This window comes from Alosa pseudoharengus, unplaced genomic scaffold, assembly GCF_046254945.1.
Source record: "Alosa pseudoharengus isolate Yale_2024_CS ecotype anadromous, Long Island Sound unplaced genomic scaffold, YU_APseudo_1.1 YU_APseudo_1.1_scf_14, whole genome shotgun sequence".
Classification (NCBI taxonomy): domain Eukaryota; kingdom Metazoa; phylum Chordata; class Actinopteri; order Clupeiformes; family Clupeidae; genus Alosa; species Alosa pseudoharengus.
This window is the reverse complement of record NW_027468609.1, coordinates 4,798,414-4,803,413: the sequence shown is the minus strand read 5'-3', so window position 1 is coordinate 4,803,413 and position 5,000 is coordinate 4,798,414. Positions and strand designations below refer to the sequence as shown.

Genomic DNA, 5,000 nt, shown 5'->3' with positions numbered 1-5,000 from the left:
TTATAAATGAATGAGAGGGTGCTGTACGCTAGTCTGGGCAGTTATGTATAATCTCATCTTATACTTGAGCTGACACACACATGCCCTACACTACTTGAGTGGACACACACACACACACATGCACTCTCAGACACAAGGGCAAGTCTTTAACAAGACCTCTGGACCTCTCCGTTATTCATGACAAAGAGATACTTTTGCTACGGAGTCAAGATTTGACTGGAACTCTTGAAAGTCGTTCTTTTGAATAAACTGTATTTTAGGTATCATTTTTTTATATTTGACAGGAATTAATACCAGTACTTTGTTATGATATTTATCTATAATTATCTTTGTTATACAATATATTGAATCATTTAGATGAAAAGAATACTAGATGGTTATGGTTATGGTATTTTGTAGATAGATTACATATATTATCCAACTTATCTATGTAATTTTAAAAAATAAAATATTTGTTTTTTGTTTTTTAAACCCCTACACATTACCCCATATATTACATCAGTTAATAATTTGGTTTCTCTTTGAACCAGATGACTGACTTTATTGACTTGTCGAGTGGCAGATTTACTGTGTTTGGCTGTTGCACTTGGTTTGCCAGTCACAGTTCTAAATTTGAAAACGGATTTGAAAATGTTTGTGAACGATATGCAGTTTTGCGATGTATTGCTACATATTTATTCTCTCCCACCACTTCAATCTCTGCTGCTACAACTTCTAACAGTTAAAGTGATCTATTTTTGTATGCTGTAGTTATAATTGATGGTATTGTGAAAGTAATATTATATTTTAGTGATGGTTTAAATATTGTATAGGCTTGAAGTGGCCTTGTTTATGTTGGAGGACAATGCCAGGTGGGTGCCACAGCTTGTTTGTACACTTACATGTGCCAAAGTGCATTCACACACACACACACAAACACACACACTCCATCTCTCCCCTTGAGGGCCTCATGTAGACCCCGAGTGGCCTTGAGCCCATTGTTGGAGCCCTCTGTCACCAGAAGCCACCACGGGCCATTGACATGCTAATATCTTTGTTGCTCTGTGAAGCCCCTTCAGGAGTTTTTACCAAGCGTGCTAACCTCTCTGACACGTGCCAGTCCCACTCCGTCGTGCCGCGTGTCAGAGCCGGCCTGGTGGAAAACAAACACGCCGCGATGACTTGCCCAGCCTTCTCTGGTGCGAATATAAACACATCTGAGTGGGTTTTCCCTGGACTTTAGAATAGCGAGAAGCATCCATGGCTTGTTGATGCGCGCCAAGCCTATTGATTCCTGAGTGCTCTTTAAGTTTGAAGAGATAATGAAAGTTATTCAACACACAGAGCTTTTTTTTTCTCCTCCCCCCCCCCCCCCAGCTCCTCTTGTTCTTTATCGTCCTCTCTTCTTCTCCTTCCTTCTTTTTTCCCTCCCTCTTCACCCGTTTCCTGCCATATTGATCTGGACTGGTTTGTGAAACAGCTCCCAGGTTGTATTATGAAGTGTTTTTTAATGGAGTCTTTTAAAGTGGGTGCCAGACGAGGTGCGGGGCACGTGCCTGCCTTGTTAAGGCAAAAGGGGAGTTTGGAGAAACGAATGTTTTTGCTGTGGAGCTTCCCGGCCTGTCACATATTGACCACGGGGGAACGCCGAGGTGCGGAGATGGGAAGATCTGGAAGATGCCTCGGCTATACAAACAGCAAGCTCTCCACTGGCTGGTCAAAGTGGCCCAGTGTTGCCAGATAGATAAACATTTATAGCACATCTCTGATTGCTAATGGCATCTTCGTGGTCCTGGAGGAGATGGATAAAGGGCCCTTAGGGAGTTATTGTGGAATGACTTGGAGCTTCACCATCTTGGCTGATGAACACCCATACATGTACAATAGAAGTTGTCATGGCAACTTTGCTTGACATTTTCTTTCTTTTTTGCACCCCCTCTCTCACTCCTCACACTAACACTCACAGGCTGAACTCTCTTTTCCTCCCTGTCTTTGTGTCTTTTCACTTCTCCCTGTCTCTCTCTCTCCTCACTCTTTCCCTCTCTCTCTCACTCCTCACACTAACACTCACAGGCTGAACTCTCTTTTCCTCCCTGTCTTTGTGTCTTTTCACTTCTCCCTGTCTCTCTCTCTCCTCACTCTTTCCCTCCCTCTCTCTCTCTCTCTGTCTCTCTCTCTCCTCACTCTTTCCCTCTCTCTCTCTCTCTGTCTCTCTCTCCTCACTCTCTTTCCCTCTCTCTCTCTCTCTGTCTTTCTCTCTCCTCACTCTTTCTCTCTCTCTCTCTGTCTCTCTCTCTCCTCACTCTTTCCCTCTCTCTCTCTCTGTGTCTCTCTCTCTCCTCACTCTTTCCCTCTCTCTCTCTCTCTGTCTCTCTCTCTCCTAACTCTTTCCCTCTCTCACTCTCTCTCTCTCTCCTCACTCTTTCCCTCTCTCTCTCTCTCTGTCTCTCTCTCTCCTCACTCTTTCCCTCTCTCTCTCTCTGTGTCTCTCTCTCATCACTCTCTTTCCCTCTCGCTCTCTTTCTGTCACTCTCTCTCTTTACTGCTCCTTTGTGCCTGTTTTTCTCGGGTGACTCATTCACTGTCTGCATGGCTTGAGCTGTGGCCTGCTCACCTGGGGCTCTCGTGCCTGCAGTGGGGGGATTTCAGTCTGGATGCCAGCCTGCACTGAGTGCTCATGGGAGTTGAAGTCCAGAGCATGTTTCTTTTAAAGCTGCGCAGGGTTTAACATGCTCTGTCGGGCATCACCTGCTAGAGACTTCATCTCCCATCTGCACTGATGTGAAATGACAGATGACAGAAGGCCTCTTTCCACTGAGTTCTCTCACACACCCTCTGTGTCTGATAGGAATAAATGTCTTGTGTATAAACCTCTTTCTCTGTCTCTAAAGTTAGTATGTCATGTTTCCTGTGTGTTTGTCTCTATGTGAGGTCTTAGTAAGCTGTTCGATTTCTGCGTTCTGTATGTCTTTTAGAATGGTTCCTTTTTTACAGCTAATTTTAAGGGAAAACCATAAAAATCCCTTCTTAGTTAGATAATATTATGAGCAACACAAAACAGTTTTGTAACCTGCTTCATATCACACAGTAGTAATGCTATTAATTTAGCTGCATTTGGCTGGAACACTCTTAAAATGAATGTGTTGAAAACAACACAAACGGTGTTGTCCATATCTAGACAAGTTGTGTTATTTTCAACACTTTCTGTGTACACTCTTGAAACAAATAACAAAAACAATGTGTTGGAAACAACACAAACCGTGTTGTCCCTATCTGGACATAGAAATGTGTTAAAAACAGCACAAGTTGTTTAAGAGTTTAAGGGATTATTTTCAGATTTATAGCAGATGACATTTCCTAGCTAAAGCTCATCAGAGAAATATATATAGATAGAAAATACTCAGCAACATGCATACACAGATTATGCTAATTATGGATTTGATGGGTAACATTATCAACATGGCCATATTCTCCCTATTTTAAATAATATCTACACTAAATATATAAATCTGAAGCATGTCAGGAGCCAGGTCTGTCCCTAACTGTCTGTCAGCTCTTTACACCTTTACTTTGGTCTCTGTATGCTTTACTAACTGCTCTTTCTCCTGTTCACCTGAAACTGCTGGGAGTCTTCGTGTTCTCTCTCTTTCTTTCTTTTCTTTGTTTTGTCCTGTTTTTTTCCTTCTTCTTTACTTATCTTCCTCTTCTCCTGCAAGCTGCTGCCGCTGCTGCCCCCAGCACTGGGCCGCCCGGCTCTGCGGCTATTCTCACTGGCCCTGCTTTTCATCCCTGTCCTTCAGTCAACGAAGGTACTCTTCCCCGAATAACAGCGCTTCATCTCTCCTCCTCGCCCTCCCTCCCTCCCTTCCTCCCTCTCTCCATCTCTTTCTCTCTCTCTCTCTTTTTGTGCTGCCATCTGCCATACGCTGCTTTTCACCTGTTCTTCCACGCCTGTATTTTGGAGTATCTTGTCTATAGTTTATGTGTGTTTGTGTGTGTGTGTGTGTGTTTGTGTGTGTGGTGTCAGACTGTCCTAGTGTGTCTCATGTTGTCTCGTTCCGGTCGTCTTGTTCAATCCTTCCTTTTTTTGGTCCCTAGGTTGTTTGAGTTTGCGTCCCTGTCTCACGTCTTTGTCTGTCAGCCCGTCTTTGTCTTTATGTCTGTCTTACGGTTTCTGTCTGTGTTTTGTGCTTCATGTGACTCGCACGGTCTGCATGCTTGCTCTTTTCACTTAAGAGGGAGTATTTGAACCCCTTTTCAATAACAAACACACACACGCCTCTTACATATACACTCACACAAGAGGCTACCTACCCAACTCCCTACAAACTGTCATTTTCTCTTCAGATGGAGAACATACCTTCTCTCTTTCGCCAAAATGTATTTTCTTCTCTTTCAGCTGTGGCTAAATCTCTTTTTTTTACACTCATCAACTGGTTGGCCTATTCTTCAGAATTTTTTGCCTTTTTTCTTTATTGGGTTGATTGTTGTGCCCCCCCCCCCCCCCCCCCCCCCCAAAATACCTCTTCTTTTGAGAATGTCTTTTCAAATGTGCCTTCCTGTTCAAATTTCCTTTTGAAATGGGTGTAAATTGGTGCTAGTGCCATTGGACCAAATGAATGTCAAACTTCATAATTGTTTCTTTATCTGAAACAAAGCCTTGGACCTTTTTGGATCTCATAAGAGAAGCAAGCATGTTGATCCGTAGTTCCTTCTTTTTGGATCTCATAAGAGAAGCAAGCATGTTGATCCGTAGTTCCTTCTATATCTCTTTCTCTTTCCCCTCCTGAACCCCAGTCAGCCATCCTCCCTCAGCGTTCAGTATTTAGGCTAATAGCATTAGCGCTGTATCAGATCATAGCATTGTAGCTTTTAATAGCAGCTGGTTTTTATTTAGTCTGTCCAAAGAGTATTGCTCCCTGGATAATTAAATCATAATGATCTTTGTCATAAAATGTTATTTGAATGAATGAATACTTATACTTGAATTTAAAGAAAAATGTTTACACTATTATGCTGAT

The 5,000-nt window shown here is 42.7% G+C and overlaps 1 protein-coding gene across 1 annotated transcript in view; it reads left to right on the top strand.

Moving 5' to 3' along the window:
* Positions 1-5,000, top strand: part of wdr7 (WD repeat domain 7) — a 68,598-nt gene that overhangs the window by 44,776 nt on the left and 18,822 nt on the right. The gene's annotated exons all lie outside the window — the stretch shown is intronic.